This window comes from Saccopteryx bilineata, chromosome 2 (assembly GCF_036850765.1).
Source record: "Saccopteryx bilineata isolate mSacBil1 chromosome 2, mSacBil1_pri_phased_curated, whole genome shotgun sequence".
Classification (NCBI taxonomy): domain Eukaryota; kingdom Metazoa; phylum Chordata; class Mammalia; order Chiroptera; family Emballonuridae; genus Saccopteryx; species Saccopteryx bilineata.
In genome coordinates, this window is record NC_089491.1 from 245,526,356 (window position 1) to 245,546,397 (window position 20,042).

A 20,042-nucleotide genomic window follows, 5' to 3' on the forward strand; every position below is an offset into this window, starting at 1 on the left:
TGAGGGTCAGGGAGAATGATTGGCAATAGTCACTCAACTTGTAGGGGACTAAGGTCCATGTGTTCTAATACCATGGCCAATGTTCCTTTCCCCACATCAGGACAGTGAGGTATGGATCCTGCCCTGAGGCAGCTTGCTAAAAAAATTGAGGTGGAATCTAGTAATAAGGCCACCAAGTACTCTGCCATGTCCCCACAAAGGCAAGAGGCTCGGCCCAGGGAGTAAGTTATCAGTGACTGCCACTGTGTTCTTGATATGCTCCTCCCTGGACCAATCAGAGATACCATAGATGACATGTGGCACTTTGATTGTAGATAAGAAATTGTGAGCTCATGTCCAGGAGTAAAATGCTTATTTTATTTTATTTTTAATTTTTAAATTTTTTTTACAGAGACAAAGAGAATCAGAGAGAGGGAAAGATAGGGACAGACAAGAACAAAGAGAGATGAGAAGCATCAATCATTAGTTTTTCGTTGCAACACCTTAGTTGTTCATTGATTGATTTCTCATATGTGGCTTGACCGTGGGGCTAAAGCAGACCTAGTAAGCCCTTGCTCGAGCCAGTGACCTTGGGTCCAAGCTGGTGAGCTTTGCTCAAACCAGATGAGCCCGCACTCAAGCTGGCAACCTCGGGGTCTCAAACCTGGGTCCTCGGCATCCCAGTCCGACACACTATCCACTGTGCCACCACCTGGCCAGGCTAACTGCCTATTTTAGAAATCTATCCAGCCAAGAACCTCATCCAGAACTTTTTCTAGGTGATTTTACACCAGGAATCCCGAATCCCCAATTTTCTTCTTCTCCCACTAGGACTTTAACTGTGGGACTCTGAAGTCTAAAACTACTTGCTCTGCCAGGTGCCACGGAAACTTGCCTAAAGAGTCACTCTCTAATCTCAGGCTCACAATTCAACAAATTTTAAATCATATTGGTATTCCTCAGGGAAGTGCCCAGATGATCAGAACTCTCATTTTCTCCTCTATCCTACCCTGGACACCCAAGATCAAGGTCAAACCTGAAGTAAAACTTTGACTAGATTTAACTTAATTTTCTCTTTCAGGCTCTGCCAGGGACAGTAGCCCATCTGCTGGGCCACAGTGGGGAGGAGGAAATTTGAATGAATAAGTTTGACTGAAGTCTTTGTGTGCACCATGCAAAATCATAGGCATTATAGAACACAGTCCCTGTCTTCAAAATGCATTCACTATGCTTTTAGGGAGGAAATACGTATATCATGAATGATGATTACAAGATAATGTAAGCCACCTCATAAAAATTATTGCAATTCACTCAGTAATAACTTATCATGGTTAAGTTATAAGTTATAATACAGGGTACATGCCTTAGCATTGCACAGAGGGAAATGCCCACTGCGAACCAAAATCTGGTAACCTGAGCTACTGTTAGAAAGAGACCTAGATTTAGAGCAGTGGCTCTCAAATGGGAACGATTTTGTTTACTAAGAAACATTTAGCAATGCTTGAAAATAATTTCTGATTGTCACAACCCGAAGGAGAGGATGAGGTTACAGAGTGGTGCAACTAGCAAGCAGTGGACGGAGGCCAGGGATGCTGCTATACAGGCCACCACACAGAGGACAGCCCCGCCCCCAACAAAGAAATACTTAGTCCCAGATGTCAATAGCACTGTAGGCGAAAAACTCTGGTCTAGTGTTAGCAGAGTTTTAGTGAAGCCTTTTAGTGAGGTTGATGCGAGAGGGACCTGGAATGGGGATGGGGAAGGGGAAGGGGAAGGGTATAGAAGAGAAGCAGATGGAGGAACAACAGAGACACCAGGCCACCACCCCACACTCAATCTAGAGGGTTCACTCCATCAACTAATGACAACCCATCTTCAGACAAATGGATTGCCAACAGTAACAAGTGTAAAAATGCCCAAAGTTAGGATCTTAAAACATTACCACTGAAAGGATGCTTAGAGCTCTAGTCTAACCTCTTTGTACTACAGATGTGTGAAAGCTGAGCCCTAAAGCGAAGGACTTGATCACCCAAGGCCACAAAGGTTGTCACACAGCAGAAATGCTCTTGAACCCTGACCCACCCCCCATTCACAGGCCAGTCCTCTTTCTTCTGTTTTATTTTTTATTCTAACTGTGCAATATTAACTTTTTGAACATTTTGCATCCTACTGAGTTGGTAAGTATTCTTTAGCTCAGAGGTTTGCAAAGCCTTTCTGTAAAAGACAAAAAGTAGTAAACATTGTAGATTTGGTGGGCCATGCGATTTCTGGTTCCAAACACAGCGTTTAGGCAAAAGTCGGTTTACAACTGTTCATATGGAAAATAATACAATAATTAATAAGTAGTGATACCAGGAGTAAACTCTGTTTTGTGTACTCACTCACAGCGATAAGCCGACTTTTACCGCACCCTGTACTGCGCTCTTGTGGTGCGTGCTTTGTAGCCTTAGACAATACAGAAGCAGGAAGCAAGCGCTCCAGTCAAGCTTATTTATGGACACACTAAATTTACACTTCATATAATTTGCATGTGTCACAGAACATTAATCTTTTATTTCTTTCAACTATTTAAAAATTTTAAAACCATTTTGAACTCCTGACCATCCAAAAGGGGGGCGAGGGAGAGGAGACAGGAAGGCGGAGTGGGGCTGGACTTGGCCCAGAGGCCACCCCCGCGGATGAGCTACTCTGCGGAACCCCCCTCACTTCCCTCTCTCACCTTGTATCATTATAAATGTCCTTTGGGAGTGGAAGGTAGATCTCCACATTCTAGCACCGAAAAACTTCCCAAACCTACCGAAAGTAAGTTACAGACAATTCAAGGCAAAACAAGGGTTTCTATTTCTGTACATAGAGCAAAATAAAGGAACATCTTCTAGAAGAACACGCATCAACTTAATAACAGAAAATGCTTGGGGGAGGGGAGGAGGATTGTGAAGAATGGCTCATGGGAGACCTTAAAGTGTGTTTACGTTTTATACTGAAAATATATTTATGTATTAGTCTTGTAACTTTATAAAGTTTTACATTTAAAAAGAGTTAATGTGTATCTTATCCTAGTTTGATAAATATGCTTTGCTACCCTCTTTCCCCTCCTCTCAACCCCTCCTTCCCCCCACGCGGTTCTCTCTGAGGGTTCAGGTAGAGAAACCTGGAGAGGGCTCTACAGGCAGAGGCTTCAGGCCCTGAGGTTTCTAGCTACTCTCTGTTATTGGGGGCTGGGGAGATGCCCTTCCATTAAAAACCAAACAAAATAAAACGAAAAACAAACACTGCTCTTTTTGCTGGGGCCCTGGTGGTCCAGGGCCCTTAGGACCTGACTCTGGAAGAGGAGGTAGACAGAAACGTGAGATTGAAGGCTGTCGGTTCCCTGGTGTCTGGGTCGTGGCTCTGGAAACGTCCAGCCCATGTGGTTTCAATCACCCAGCCTGGCGCCTTCCGCCCCACGCAGAAGCCCAGCAGCTCGGACGCCCAACTGAATTCTTTGTTTGCGAGGAGCTGGGCCGCCCGCGGTGGCCTCCTTTGGAGAGCCTAGACTGTCCCCTTTGCATCAGAGACCGGAAATCGCAGGACAGCCCAGGCAACAGGCTGCAGGCTGCGCACTGGGAGAGCCCGCTGCTGGGCTGCTCAGGATCCCTGGGGAGAGAGTAACCCTGAGACCTCTTGGCCAGCAGCGGCCAAAGCAAACAGCCACGCATGTCCCCAGCGCAGCCTCTGGTGAACTGTTTATTCTTAGGAGATGGTCCTCTCCCCTCTGGGACCCTCCCGGCTCCTGCAGCCTTTTCTTCTCTTTCCCTCCCGCTGCCCCTTCCTGCTCCTGAAAGGGCTTCCTCTGAATTTGATACCCCTTTGTGAACTTTCAAAAAAATGTCTGCAAGGAAAATTAAACATTGTAATGCAGAAAGTTATTTTGATTTTCTAGAAAAGTTGTACAGAAATGTCTATGGGGCTCAGGAAACTGGGCACGAGAGGATTACCTACCCAGTTTGGAATGACAGACCTGTCAGTCTATGTTGGCAGCTTTTCACATCTGCAACCAAACAAAGGCTGTTAGCCAGCCTGTAAGTAAACTCCAGTTGTTAAAGTTATACTTAGTGCCTACATAGCAGAAGGTATTGCTTAAAAATAATAATCCAGGTGCCAGCTATGAAATGTTACACTGAAAATAAACCTATGGGCAAATAAAACTATAGGCGATCATCTTACTTCAAATAACCCAACACCCAGCCTGTACTCCTGAAAAATATCTCTGACAGGCTCTTTACTTGGGACTTTTTTCCCTGTTCTTTCTTGGAACATTAAATGTCAGTCTTTAGCTTTGCACATACATAGCTTTAGTTTCTAGACTCTATAAGATTGCCATTTTTCACAGAAATGTTTTACATTTGAGAGCATCAACACAACCCCTGCAAAGATGTTTGACATCTTTTCCGGGTATTTCGTTGTTTCAAGGTGAATAAGGAAAAAGGCTGAAAAATTTGTTTATGCTACTCCTGGATTTACTGCAGCTGGCCTCCACGAAACGAAGCCTTCTCCTCGCAGTCTGTTTGTCACACGGCTAACACAGTTCTCATGCTAGAGGGTAAATTGGAGCATGAAACACCCCTGCTTAAAAGTTCCTTTGGCTCCTCGTTCTCTATGAGCCACAGATAAATGCTGATCTCCTTAGTATGTCATGGACACTGTTCCAATCGGGCCCCATCCAGCTTTTCCAGCACATACCAGTCTTTAGGTCCTGTCAATTCTACATCAAAGTGACTTTAAGTTTCTCGTCTTTCCCTAAACACATCTCCAGGTCATCCCAACAACTCTGGAATTCCTTAGTGGGCAAGATTAACCTCAGACCACAGAGAAACAGGAAACGTTAGGGTAACTGCTATTTAGAAAGTAGATTCGTGTCGTAGGGCTGCTGCCCACTCACTGACTGTGTGCCCTGGTGTGGGACTGGATCAGCTCTGGAGAACAGAAATGATATCTGCAGTGCGCTCAAGGAGGTGCTGTCTGTGTAGGCAGAGGCCCTGCCTTAGCACTTGGGGTGAGTTCTTCTTCCTTAGAAGTTTCTAACTTTCTTTCCACTTTTGTACTCCTTATAATAATAGCTAAGATATAGTTTATACTATGTGCTATGTGCTTTAAAACAAGCATTCCTATGTTTAATCCTTACAATAACCTTGTGAAATGGGGACTATTATTATGCATTTTACAGAAGATAAAACTAGATTTAGAAGTTAAGGATCTTATTTAAGGCCATATAGTAAGTGGCAGTATCAGAACGCCCATCTGACCCAAGCCCACTCAGGTGACCACTCCCTATACTGTGTTTAAACCTACTATTTCAAGAATTTGGAGGAGATAAGTTCTGTATTTGTTTTGTGATTGTCCATTTGTTTGTTTTGTTTTGCTTCTAACCTTAAATTCATAAAATTAAACTAAAAGAAATTGACAGTGTTCTCTGAGACTCAAAATATTGTTTCTTTCTTATTTATGGTCTAACCACTGTGCTACTCAGAAATATTTCTTAATGGAACAGATGTGGCAAGTGAAATATCTATACCTTTTATATTTGAGGGAGAGAACAAAGAGCTAAAACTAAATGGTCAAGCTGTTTTGGGGGAAGAAAAAATGATCATTTACATCCTGTTTTGGAATGCTGCACAGTCGGCCTTTGTATCTGCAGGTTAGCATCCACAGATTTAAGCACCCACAGATGAAAAATAAGGGGGGGAAATGGTTACACTGCTCCTGTTACGACAAACCTGTGGTTCTGTCCTTAAGCAGTTTATTTGACCTCTCTAAGCCTCAGTTTCATCATCTGTTAAATGAGAATTTAAATTATACCTCCTTTATAGAGTGGTTGCACGGTTTAAATAAGATAACGTTCATAGACCTCTTAGCAACTACTCAATAAAATTAGCTATTAGCATAGAAGTTTCACAGAGTTCCTCCTACCTCTATACATTTTATGACTCAATTTGAAAAAAAAAGTAGTAGTTAGGCTTAAAATTATTAGGTCTATAGTGACTTTTTTTTCTTGTCATTATTCCCTAAACAACACAGTATTACAACTAAAGGTCTACCAGAAAGTTCTGTCCATTTCTATCACAACAAGTTTCGACACGTAAGCACATGTTTATTTGGCGCATGTGTGCCTCTCTATTTCTATCACTTAATGTATACATACTGACATAGCAAATTAACTAAAACAAAGTTGATTCACGTTAGTCTTATGTGTGAAGCGATAGTGTACCCATGGCTACTGATAAAGTTCATTTACGCCACTGTAATTTTTACGAATTTCAACAAGGAAGAAATGCTACAGAAGCATGTAGAAATTTATTGAAAGTGTTTGGTGAAGGTACAGTTTCTGATAGGACGTGCAGAAGATGGTTCGAAAAATTCAAAACAGGTGATTTCGACCTTTCTGATAAGCCACGTTCTGGGTGACCATCTTTGATCGATGACGATGTCGTTAAGACCATGTTGGAGCAAGATCCTTTTCTGACAACATCGGAGATCGCAGAAAGGCTTAATTCAGCTCAGCAAACCATTTTGGACCATATTCGGAAGATAGGATTGGTGTGGAAATATTCAAGATGGGTGCTACATGAATTAAGTCAGAAGAATTTGGATGATCGAGTCGTCCAAAAACGGACAGAACTTTTCGGTAGACCTTATATTATACTTATCATTTACATTGTAAAGGTATTAGAATCAATTGAGGGATGATTTGAAGTATATGGGAGGTTATGTGTAGGTTATATGCCATTTTCTTTTTCTTTTTTCTTTTTGTATTTTTCTGAAGTTGGAAACGGGGAGGCAGTCAGACAGACTCCCTCATGCGCCCGACCAGGATCCAAACGGCACGCCCACCAGGGGGCGTCGCTCTGTTGCGACCAGAGCCATTCTAGCGCCTGAGGCAGAGGCCGCAGAGCCATCCTTAGTGCCCGGGCCAACCTTGCTCCAATGGAGCCTCGGCTGCAGGAGGGGAAGAGAGAGACAGAGAGGAACGGGGAGGGGGGGTGGAGAAGCAGATGGGCACTTCTCCTGTGTGCCCTGGCCGGGAATCGAACCCGGGACTCCTGCACGCCAGGCCGATGCTCTACCACTGAGCCAACCGGCCAGGGCCTTATATGCCATTTTCTATAACTCTGTTATTTAAGGGGGGTCCTGGAACCAATATCTCTCAAATACCAAGAGACAACTGTACAGTATATTCTACTTAAAATCAATTTGAGGAAGAAAAAAAAAGATTATGCAAGTCTTAGCACATTTACCACTGTGCTTAAATATAAGGTGACCAACATTTTTACAATGAAAAGGACAAAAATAAATTGAAGAAAATACTGTAAATGAAAGAAACATTTTATTCATTGCAATAATAATACACAATAATATGCTAAATGCATAATAAAAACATTTGTAATATTTTATATTGTAATTATACTTACATGCCTTTTAATTTTTAATAATAATGTAAGGAAAAAGTACTCATTTAGTACTTTTCCATTGAATGAATTTTTTTGTCAATTTATCATCTTGTAACAATATATTGTAAATATCTGAACAGGAAATATCCTTCATATTGAATTTTACATGAATTGTGCTTACCTGTCTATGATTGAATATTCACTGAGAAAGAAATAATCGTGAGTCTACAATGTCGTATGTGCCATGTTGTGTTTCAGTAAGAAGTACACAAAGCCATTTGCACACTTGGTATATTGCACGCTCCCTCAAGATCTCCCATGCGAAGCTCATGCATCTCATAATCGCATCTCGCCACACTGTACTGATCCTTGACGAATCATCATGTCAAATACAAATACATCATATCACATGCAATGGATCGGATCGACTCTGCATCGATCGAATACAGACATTTACAGATTAGTCTTCCAATATCAAAAAGGAGGACATGTAGGAGGACACTTTTTGAAGGAGGACAGAACTTACAAAAGAAGGACTGTCCTCCCTAAAGGAGGATGATTGGTCACTTTATATGCACATGTGTACCACAATAGTGTTAAGAAGCAACTTACAACCAAGTTTTAGATTTATGTATTACTTTCTTACTTATGAACTATTTTTTTTCCAAATACTTTAAAAAAATTGCTCTATATTTTCCTACATGGAGTGGTGCTGGTCACAATGGGAAAGGACCGCCAGGCAGGGAAAGGGGACTCCTTTTTGTCTGGTTGACAGCCTCGCTTTTCACTGGGCTTAAATGAAGGCTGGTGAGAGTGTTTTCCCTGCTGACCTGTGTCGACACCATCCAGCCCATACCATTTTTCTTTTTTTCTTTTTATTTATTTATTCATTTTTTAGAGAGGAGAGAGAGAGGGAGAGAGAGAGACAGAGAGGAGAGAGAGACAGAGAGAGAGAGAAGGGGGGAGGAGCTGGAAGCATCAACTCCCATATGTGCCTTGACCAGGCAAGCCCAGGGTTTCGAACCGGCGACCTCAGCATTTCCAGGTCGACACTTTATCCACTGCGCCACCACAGGTCAGGCCATTTTTTATTTTTTATTTTTTTATTTTTTTATTTTTTACAGAGACAGAGAGTGAGTCAGAGAGAGGGATAGACAGGGACAGACAGACAGGAATGGAGAGAGATGAGAAGCATCAATCATTAGTTTTTCTTTTTCTTTTTTTTTTTTAATTTTTTTTTTATTTATTCATTTTTTTTAGAGAAGAGAGAGAGAGATAGAGAGAGAGCAAGGAGAGAGAGAGAAGGGGGGAGGAACTGGAAGCATCAACTCCCATATGTGCCTTGACCAGGCAAGCCCAGGGTTTTGAACCGGCGACCTCAGCATTTCCAGGTCGACGCTTAATCCACTGCGCCACCACAGGTCAGGCCATTTTTCTTCTTAATTCCTGTCGCTCAGATTGTGAAGAACTATGTCTTCTTTCTTTTCACTTTGCCAAACCTTTCCAGGGCAGAGAAAGGCTCTGAGTCTTGATGGCCCTGGGCCACTGCCAGCATCTCTCAGGTCTTCTAAGAGGCCCTGGTGGCTGTGAAGGTGGGAACGGCTTCCGGGGGGCACTTACATCCCGCAGTCCCCTACTCAGGCCCCAGAGCTTTACATTTCCCAGTGATGAATGCCATGTAGTATTCTCTACTCCCACCCCTAACTTTCTTTACCTTCTTTTCTTTTTAATACTTTCACTTCCTCACTATCTGCATTTCTATGAAGGGAGATTCTTCTCTGCCCTGCTTTAGCACGCTCTTTCCCGAGTGTGGGCAGTGTTCTCTGTGTGGCTTAGCGGCTCTGACTGCTAAACAGAGCAAGAGACAACATTCAATTCTTGGCTCTCTAAGTTATATTTATTTCACTGGTATTTTGGGCTTGGAGCTTGCAACAAGGGAGAAATGGGTGTTTTGTTGAAAAGGAATTGGTGGGTGAGTTAGATGTGAAAGTAACACAATAGTTTCGGGGGGGGGGGACAGTCCCCTGGGAGTTATATAGCCTGGGTTCTGGTCCCAACTTTACCTTTAACTTGCATCAGTGTGAACAGTGGTTAAGACACAAACTCCAAATGACAAACGTATGGTTCAATATGGTTCAGAAAGTGGCTGTGCCATTTACAGATTGTATTTCCTCAGGCGGTTTATTTGATTTCTCCAAGCCTCAGTTTCATCCTCTGTAAAAACAGAATAAAAATTGTATCTATTTTATAGAGTGGTTGTTAAGGTTTAAGTAAGATAATGTTCACAGAGCTCTTAGCAAGTGCTCAATAAGATTAGCTACTAGCGTAAAAGTGCCACAGGGTTCCTCCTATATCTGTACATGTTAATGACTCAATTTGAAAAGGATCCTTGATAATTAAATTTTTAATTATTTTTTATTATTAACGTGTAATTCTATTTTTTTGCTTTTGATTTTTAAGATGTTTCTTCCTGGTTTGTTTAGAATTTTTAAAATCATAAATTAGTGTTAAATTTGTTCAATTCTTTTCTTCATCTACTGAAATGATGTTTTCCTCCTTTTGTATAAATATAGATTATTAGAATGATTGATTTTTTTTTTTTTCAGTGAGAGTAGGGGAGATACAGAGTCAGACTTCTGCATACGCCCTGACAAGGATCCACCCAGCAACACCCCTATCTGGGGCCAGTGCTCTGCCCATCCCATCTGGGGCCATGCTCGCAATTGAACTGTTTTTAGCATGACCTGTGGTGGCGCAGTGGATAAAACATCAACCTGGAACACTGAGGTCACTGGTTCAAAACCCTGGGCTTGCCTGGTAAAGTCACATATGGGAGTTGATGCTTCCTGCTCCTCCCTCTCCTCTTTCTCTCTGTCTCACTCTCTCTCTTCTCTAAAAATAAATGAATAAATAAATAAATAAAAATTAAATTGAACTGTTTTTAGCACCTGAGGTGGAGGCTCCATGGAACCATTCTCAGTGCCTGGGGCTGATGCGCTTGAACCAATCGAGCCATGGCTGCAGTGGGTGGGGGAGAGAGAGAGAGAAGGGAGAGGGAAATGGGGAGAAGCAGATGGTTGCCTCTCCTGTGTGCCCTGACCGGAATCGAACCCAGATCTTCCACAAACCAGGTTGATGCTCTACGGTTGAGCCAACTGGCCAGGGCCAATTGACTTTTTTAATGTTAAACCAACCTTACTTGGTCTGATACATAATTCTTTGTATTTATTGCTTGATTTGATTATGTTAAGAGATGATTACACCTATGTTCACGAGGAATATTGGTTTGTGATTTTTCGTGTGTGTGTGTGTGTGTGTGTGTGTGACACTTATCTGGTTTTCAGGATCAGAGTAAAATATGTTGAGAAGTGTTCTCTCCTTCTTTATTTTTTGGGCTTGGGTAGAATTGCTATCACTTTCTCTCTAGAAAGGTTTAGCTCTGTGAATGAGTCTGTCCTCTTTCTCTCTCTTTCACTCTTTCAAATTTTGCACAATAGCCCTTAATAGTTTTTCTTTAAAAATTAGAAAAGAGAAAAAAATGTGAGACCTTTCAGCGTGTTGACTGCATAATAGAGTCTCTTTTATATCACACCAAAAGGTAAAGAAAAAATGACTGTGGCTACAGAGAAAACTATGTTAAGGGAAATGCAAAGGAAGGAAAATTTTCATGGAAAAAGAACAGCCTGATAGCTTGCTTCTTGTGCTTTTGAGAAACTACACTGTAAACCGGATTATTTAGCTTGGTTGTAAAACCAGGCAAAAGAAATCTGACACTTCAGAATCTACCACACAAAATCAAATATGTAAGAAATAAAAACTTTAAAATTAAATTTAAGGCCCTGGCCAGTTGGCTCAGTGGTAGAGCGTCGGCCTGGCGTGCAGAAGTCCCAGGTTCAATTCCCGGCCAGGGCACACAGGAGAGGCGCCCATCTGCTTCTCCACCCCTCCCCCTCTCCTTCCTCTCTGTCTCTCTCTTCTCCTCCCGCAGCCGAGGCTCCATTGGAGCAAAGATGGCCCGGGAGCTGGGGATGGCTCCTTGACCTCTGCCCCAGGCGCTAGAGTGGCTCTGGTCGCAACAGAGCGACGCCCCGGAGGGGCAGAGCATCGCCCCCTGGTGGGCAGAGTGTCACCCCTGGTGGGTGTGCCGGGTGGATCCCTGTCGGGCGCATGCGGGAGTCTGTCTGACTGTCTCTCCCCGTTTCCAGCTTCAGAAAAATACAAAAAAAAAAAATTTAAATTTAAGTATCTGGATATAAATAAAGTCCAAATGTTTTGACAAATATAACAAGTTTTATGTTGGTGAAGTTGGTTATTATTTTCAAAGCTGCTTCCTCTGGTGTGGACTAATCTAATTGTTCCAATTGTTTTCATAATAGTGAGAAAAACAGAGCTAGTTTCTTCCCCTTGAAGCTTATAATTGTACGAATAAGACTCAGTAATAAAAGAAAAATAATTATAAGTATAAAATTGTATTAAACCTGATAAATTAAATATAATTAAATGAATGTTATTAAGGAAAAGTATAGCAAGCTATGAACACTTAGTCCCATAAACCTGGCTCAATAGTTGAAAGCCGGTCAATATTTACTTAATGAATGCATAAGTGATGAATAAATTAATTAGTACTTTCCAATGAGCTTTCCAGACAATTTCTGTGTTCCTCTGAAAAATTAATTAGTTCAGCTCCCATTCATTGAAGGCCTATTTGGTAACAAGTATTGAATAACTACAAAGATGGATACAAAAATTTCTCTCCCTAGGGAGCTTAATGTCTAGTGGGAGAAAAGATGAGGAAATATATAGGCACAGGAAAATATGAAAATCATCATAGACGTGTCCATTCCCACTATGGGAAAACAGATAAATTCATGCCATTTGGGCAAAGCCACTATTTGACCTGGCTCCAGAGGAAAACAGATTTTCCAAGCAGAGAAGGTGAAGTGACAGAGAGCAGGAGCAACTCTTTGTGGTTGTGAACTGGACTGTGTCTTTGTCATGTACAAACGCTTACCCCAGCATACTGTCTCGTGGATGAGCAACATGGTCAGTTACTGGTATGTTTAGGAATTAGTCAATCCTGCCATAGAACGAGGGTGGAGGAAGCGAGATGAATGAGTACTAGGGAATGTGGTCTAAGACCATGTCTCGAAAAATCTTGAATGCTCACGAAGTTTTCACTTGACCCTGCAGGGAGTGAGGAGACCACTAGAGGTTGTTAAGTAGGACATTGCTCTACAAACTCTTCCACTAAAGTGCTCCTAAGAGCAGAGGAGCACTCATGTCACCTCTGGGGACTTGGAAACATAGCCCAAACCACCTGCCTAAAGAAATGAGAGTATTCTTCTTTAAGTCTTACTTTAGCTTAAAAATGCATAACTGGATAGCTGGATAGCTCAGTTGGTTAAAGCGTCATCGCCATATGCAAAGGTTGTGGGTTCAATCCCTAATCAAGGTTGATGTCAATGTTCCTGTCTTTTTATCTCTCTCCCTTCCTTTCTCTCTAAAATCAATAAGTTAAATTTTTTTTTAAAATATGTATGAATTTTGTATTCTATTCCATGTATATATTTTAAAATATAGAACATTGTTTTCAATTACTTACCATTTAGTAAAATGACACTCTTAAGAAAATGCTGATTATATGATTGTTCTATAACTCTCTGTGGCCTTGTCACTCTGCCTTTAACCACCCAAGGAGATGAGCATATCTTTTTTTTTGTTTTGTTTTTTCTGTATTTTTCTGAAGCTGGAAACGGGGAGAGACAGTCAGACAGACTCTCGCATGTGCCCGACCGGGATCCACCCGGCACGCCCACCAGGGGGCGACGCTCTGCCCACCAGGGGGCGATGCTCTGCCCTTCCGAGGCGTCGCTCTGTTGCGACCAGAGCCACTCTAGCGCCTGGGGCAGAGGCTGAGGAGCCATCCCCAGCGCCTGGGCCATCTTTGCTCCAGTGGAGCCTCGGCTGCGGGAGGGGAAGAGAGAGACAGAGAGGAAGGAGAGGGGGAGGGGTGGAGAAGCAGATGGGCGCTTCTCCTGTGTGCCCTGGCCGGGAATCGAACCCGGGACTTCTGCACGCCAGGCCGACGCTGTACCACTGAGCCAACCGGCCAGGGCCGAGTATATCTTTTTGAGGAGTACAAAATAAGGAAAATATCCATTTTAGCTTACTACTGTATCTTCAGCACCTCCCACAATGTCTGACACTTAGCCGGTGCTCAATGAGTATTTATTAAATGAGTGAGTGAAGGGCATCGAGTGACATGACAGGACCAGGTATTTTAAAAAGTGACATGGGCAGATAGCTGTTAGATTACAGAAGAGGCACACTGTAGATTGGGGATTTGGCACTGCAGGGCAGGTGTCTGCTGCCGCACAGGCCTGTGTGCTAAGTGAAATAAGCCCTCATCCCAATTCACTCACCTTTGACACCACCGCCCATCGAAAGCTTGGAGATTTCAGAGGGGGTTGTTAGATGGGGAGCAAAAGGAAGTCTCCACTTACCTCCAAGTTAACAGCAAAGAATGGTAAACCACTCAGCAGGGAAAACTGTAGATAAAAACAGAGACTATTGATAAACTAGAAACAATAACCAAAAAATAAAAATAATTAGAGCTGTTCTCTAAGCTGTTCCTCTAGAAGCTTCCCTCTTCTAACTATCTTCTCTGGTGACTTACTCCTTCCTGTCTGCCCCTCTTCTCTTTCTTTCCTGCGGTCCAACCTTGAGTCATAGATTCGCTCCTGCTCCAACAGCTCGCACTCACTCCTGCCTCTCTGTCTTGACAAAGCTCCCTTCCACCTGTCACCTGTCCTGCCTACTGACATGCTATGATTCTTCAAACTGGAAGTCTTATTTCCCTCACTAATTTTCATCACCCATTGCCTGCCATCTCCTCTGAGCTCCTGCGGTTTCACAGGTTGTGCCAATTCTGTGCTGTCTTATTATAGTATTCTGTGATTCTGTCTATAACATATTGAATGCGCCGTGACGGCAGGAATCAGGACTCCCGGGTTAGTTCCCCCCCATGTCTCCCACAGAACCCCTGTGCAATGCTGGAACATCACACGTGGTCAGGCTGCTGGTTCACTGATGGACAGGGAGCTAGAAGTTAAGGAGGTCTGCCTGCAGGCCCCATGCAGCTCCTCACAGGGATTGCCATCAATTTCTCATGACCAAGAATCTTCAGATCTCTGCTAGAGTTCTGTAGAGTTCATGCCCCCAGAAAGGTCACAGCTGGTGGCCTACGTGATGTGCCCAGAAAAGCTGATTCCAGGACTAAAAACCACAGTGGCCTTAAAGACATGGAGAAAATGAAAGGTTTAAACAAATATTTTTCCTAGGAAGGCCTCAGTCTCTCGGAGGGTTTCCAAGTTGCAAACACAGCACAAGAGAGGAGGGTAGAGAGCCCTGCTGGGTGGAATGGGGCTTCATTCACATTGAGCATGACGGCTTCATCCCTAGGATTGCTGTACTTCTATAACGAAAACCTAACTCATTTGCTCCCAACCTGAACCAGAACAGTTTAACTTCAATATGCCTGGTGAACAGGAAGGAAGGAAGAAAGGAAAAAAAAATACATTAAAATTCCCACACACTTTTTGTCTATGGTCAAAATTAGCTAAATGAGAGTTTCCTCATTCTAAATGAGGCTTGCTTTCGCATGTTTATGCCACTCTTCTCAGACAAGCTCATGTGGAGAAGAAGCTTCTGGAAACCAGCAGCTTTCTTTCTCCATTTCTGTCCTTCTGAGCAAAGGGTGTTGCAGGAGAAATGCTTTTCAGCAAGAGTGTGACCACCCTGTCTCCAATGAAAGTATCCTGATGACAAGGACTAGCAGTTCTGTTCCTGAAGGGCTGTCCTGTCAGGCACAGGGTTAGACAACAGTATCACAGTCCAAGGGTGCCACCCTGCAAAGGTGACTCTGTTGAACAGGGGAAATAGGAGGATAAAAGGCATGGAAATGATCGTTTTTAGTTCTCAAAAATGGAGCAGAAAAAAATGTGTTGAAGACAATATCTGCCCCAAGCTCCCCTGGTATTTAAGGTAATGTGGTTGGTTAAACACAGGTGTTTTTCGGTTTCCTCACCAATTTCCACTGAGGTGAAATTAAAAGGATAAATAAATGAATGTAAATCTACAAGGACAAGAGAATGGGGGCCCCAGCCAGTGGCTCAGTGGACAAACCGTTGGCCTGGCATATGGACATCCTGGGTTCGATTCCCAGTCAGCGCTCACAGGAAGAGCAACCATCTGCTTCTCACCTTCTTTCTCTCCCCCTTCTCTCTCTCTTCCCCTCCCCAGCCAGTGGCTCAATTGGTTCCAGCGTGGTCCCTGGCACTGAGGATAGCTCTTTTGGAGCGCATAAATCTCAGGCACTAAAAATAGCTCGGTACTTGAGCACTGGCCCAAATGAGGTTGCTGGGTGAATCCTGGGTAGGGCACATGTAGGAGTCTGCCTCACTGTCTCCCTTCTTCTTACCTAAGAGAGAGAGAGAGAGAGAGAGAATGGGGTACCAGGAAGTAGATGCAGGAGAGATACTGACTTACAAAATCACAGTGGCTGAAACCCCACTGCTAATGGAGGGCAAGCCAGTTCAAGAAAGACTCAAACACTGAAAGCTACACAGATACAACAAAGAGTTGAGCTGACACATGAGAGATCAGGAGAAAATCTGTTTAAAGAAAGCAATTAGCTATCTAAGTTCCTCCTTCTGCACCCTCTCCAGAGAAGCCCCACTCCTTCCCATTGCACAGGAGGAGGGATTTGGAGAACCAGACATCAGGCACTACAAAAAGCAGAGGACCAAACTGTAAACACGGAGTTGCCCTAAGTCAGTGTCTAGAGGCCTTTTCTCAGAGGCTGTTTGATTTGCATCTTTAATAGGACACCCCTGGCCTGTTACCCACCCAGCTTATAGATCATTAGCAGTCTATTCACCTCCCACTGACAGATGGGTGATTTAATAATTGTTTTCTGGAGAAACAGAACAGCCTCGAAGACACTGACATTTGGGAATTCCACCATTAAAAAGCCTACAGAGAAATCTCCTGTAAGAGACCCTGTGCCCTCACTGAGCTTCAAAGACAGCTTTTTAGTAACTCTCTACCCAAAATGATACATTTGAGAAAAGTAAAAGAAAGACAAATAGAAATAGAGACTGTACAAGGAACCCTATGATTAATATCCCTCAAGATAGCCCGGGCCAGACAGCTTGATTGGTTAGAGCATTGTCCCAAAGCAGAGAGGTTGCTAGTTTGATCCCCCATCAAGGCACATACAGGAAAAGATCAAAGGATGAAATTGTAGGATGCTTTGCAAAAGGAAGAGATAATGATAACAGCAATATTTATTGAACATTTACTATGTACCAGGCCTGTACTAAAACTAACTTCATTTTCATAAAATGCTTTAATCCTCACCTAAAGCCCATGAGTCGGGTACAATTATTTTCCCCATATTATAGATGATAGAACTGAAATACAGAGAGGATAAGGAACTTGCCAAAGGTTATACAGCTCTAAAGGAATGTATATTACATGTACTTGAATCCCTGATTTTAATGACTACCATATAATGCCTCCCCATAGATCCTCTGAAAAAACTTTTAAAACAACTCAATCAGACCTTCTGGTCTAGATGGCTGCATAGGTAAACATGGTACTTACCTCCCTCCACAAAAACATCAAAACTGCAACTAAACTGTGGAACAAATTTCATTCAAATTTTCATGAAATCTGGCTGAATGGAAGTCCCACCACTAAAATTAAAGAGCTATATTGAGAATGGTAGGAGGGGCAGAGAGATGGAACCAGCTAGTCCCACACCCAAGTGTGGCAGATGAAAATAGGGAGGAATGGCTCAGCTGCAGGGTGAGGAATATCTCACCCTGAGGAGTGAAGGGACCCAGATCCGCACCAGGCTCCACAGCCCATGGTTTCAGTGCCAAGAAGAGAAGTTCCCAAAACTTCTGGTAAAAACCGGTGGGGATTGTGGCTGAGTGAGATAGAGGGCTGCTGAAGTCCCAGGCATTCTTCCTAAAAGGCCTCCACACGCACTTACTCTGACTCACTACCTCTGAGCTCCAGCCTTGGAGCAGCAGCTTAAAAGGTACCAGAGACATACAAGAGGAAATTAATTGTCTGGCATCAAGATGAGATCTGAGGGGACAACGTTCTCCCAGACAGAAGAGCTGGCAGAGGCCATTGCTCCTTTTCTGAGCCTTCTCCCCACAGAGCTGGCAGGCAGGCACCATATCTGAGACTCCATCAGTATGGCTCACACTGTTTGCTCCACCTCAGTGATTCCCTGAGGTGCTTCTCCACCCAACTTTTGGGTCCACACAAGCTGTTTCCAGTGGCTTTTCCATATGTAGGGCCTGTTTTGGTTCATTCTTCAGATTTTTCTAAAATCTCTTAAACAAGCAGCATCTGGCCTCAGTGTGCCCTGTGCCTCTCATTAAAGTGGCCCCAGTCCCAGCACTAGCAGCTGCCGGCTTTGTTTTGCAGCTTGGCCTCACATGGGCACCTCCAATCCCAACGCAAGTAGCAGTCATATGCAGATCGCTTTGTAGCTCATGCTGGGTGGCCCTGGGCAGAACACAGGCAGTGGTTGACCTTGGCCTGCACCTTCTGGGAGGCCTCAGAGCCAATGAACCCAGTGGACAGCTTCAGACCACACCGAAGCACCACCACTCAACCACCTCCACAATCAACACACTCACAGGACAGACTCAGGAGGCGCCAGAGCCACACTGAAGTAAGTCCTGCTCTGTGGGTGGGTCCCTAAACAGCTAGTCCTCCACAGTGCCTGGTGGTCAGTGGTTGCAGCCAGTCCTTGCAGCAGACCAGCCTAGAGGTAAATCCCTCCCATTGACATGCTGACTACAAGAGGAAGATATACACAGCCTACACGGGAGGGTACACCTCAAGTGCCCAGGGTAGGTGATCCGGGCGGCTGTGCCACTGGATTCTACAGGACACCTACATAAGGCCACTCTCCCCAGCCTGGGAGATGTAGCAGCTCTTCCTAATACATAGAAACAGACACAGGGAGGCTGCCAAAATGAGGAGGCGAAAAAACATGTTCCAAATGAAAGAACAAAACAAAACTCCAGAGAAAGAACTAAACAAAATAGAGACAAGCAATCTACCAAATGCAGAGTTCAAAACACTGGTTGTAAGGATGCTCACGGAGAACCTCAAAGCATAAAAAGGACCAGTCAGAAAGGAAGGATACACTAACTGAAATGAAGAATAATTCACAGGAAATCAACAGTAGAGTAGATGAGATTCAAATCAGCAATTTGGACTATAAGGAAGCAAAAAATACCCAATTAGAACAGCAAAAAGAAAAAAGAATTAAAAAAAATAGGGACAGTGTAAGGAGCCTCTAGGACAACTTCAACTGTACCAACATCTGCACCCCAGGGGGTGCTGGGAGGGAAAAGAGACAACAAGAAATTGAAAACCTGATTGAAAAATAATAGTGGAAAACTTCTGTGACCTGATGAAGGAAATAGACACACAAGTCCAGGGAGCATAGACAGTCCCAAACAAGATGAACCCAAAGAGGCCACACCAAGACCAGTGGTAAGATTCATCCGGTTGGCACTGGTTTGGCAGAACTGATAAGTAATTTTTTATTGAGTTAGGCAAACTGGTTGTTAAAATGGCACTTGTAATCAGGGTCTCTCTAAGGTGGGCACCTGGGCAGTCACTCAATGTGGAAATCACAAATTTACATTCCTTATCCCTTTTTAACATTGACCTGTGCAACAGTGTATTGTAAGCGCCCGTAGTAATGTTCATTCCGTCCATTGGTAAAAAAATTGCAAGTGAGGACGCCAATCAAGAAACAATATGGAAATATCTTAAATAACAGTTTTATTGTTTTTTGTCAGGTATTATTTAATATTTTTTCATTAATATTTTAAAACTCATAATCTAGATTTGTGTACCTCTTTTATTGTTCTTATTTAAGTATTAAATGCATAAAATAATAAATTACCTTTTGGTATATTGTTTTACTTAAAATGGACATTAGGGCAGAGAATCGGTTGTTAGATTGTTTGAATCCTGCCACTGACCAAGACATATCATAATTAAAATACAAAAGGTTAAAGACAAAGAGAGAATGTTAAAAGCAGCATGAGAAAAGCAGTTAGTGACTTAAAAGGATGATTTCATAAGACTGTCAGTTGATTTCTCAACAGAAACTTTGCAGGCCAGAGCAATTGGCAAGAAATATTCAAACTGATGAAAACCAAGGACCTTCATCTAAGGTTACTCTACCCATGAAAGCTATTATTTAGAATGAAAAGACAGATAAAAAGCTTCCCAGACAAGAAAAAGCTGAAGGAGTTTGTCACCACCAAATCAGTATTACATGGAATGTTAAAGGGTCTTCTTTAAGAAGATAAAAAAGTCAAGAACAGCATAGGGAATATAATCAGTAATAGTCTAATAACTATGTATGGAGTCACATAGGTGCAAAAATTATTGGGATAATCACTGAGTAAGGTATGTAATATCAATCACTGGGGTGTACACCTGAAACTAATATAATAATGAATGCCAAATGTAATTGAAAACTAAAAAATAAATTAAAAAGACAATTCAATCAAACAACATGAGAAA

General features: G+C 42.9%; 1 protein-coding gene and 1 long non-coding RNA gene across 4 annotated transcripts in view; one reads left to right on the forward strand and one right to left on the reverse strand.

Moving 5' to 3' along the window:
• The window catches only part of CLMP (CXADR like membrane protein), a 107,539-nt gene that overhangs the window by 56,024 nt on the left and 31,473 nt on the right, over nt 1-20,042 (forward strand). The window lies entirely within an intron of this gene.
• Nucleotides 8,841-20,042, reverse strand: part of LOC136325414 (uncharacterized) — a 42,491-nt gene continuing 31,289 nt past the window's right edge. The window contains exons 2-3 of the long non-coding RNA XR_010729252.1: nt 13,910-13,954; nt 8,841-9,620 (exon numbers count right to left, since the gene is read on the reverse strand). This is a non-coding gene — a long non-coding RNA (uncharacterized lncRNA). The remainder of the gene's footprint in view (nt 9,621-13,909; nt 13,955-20,042) is intronic.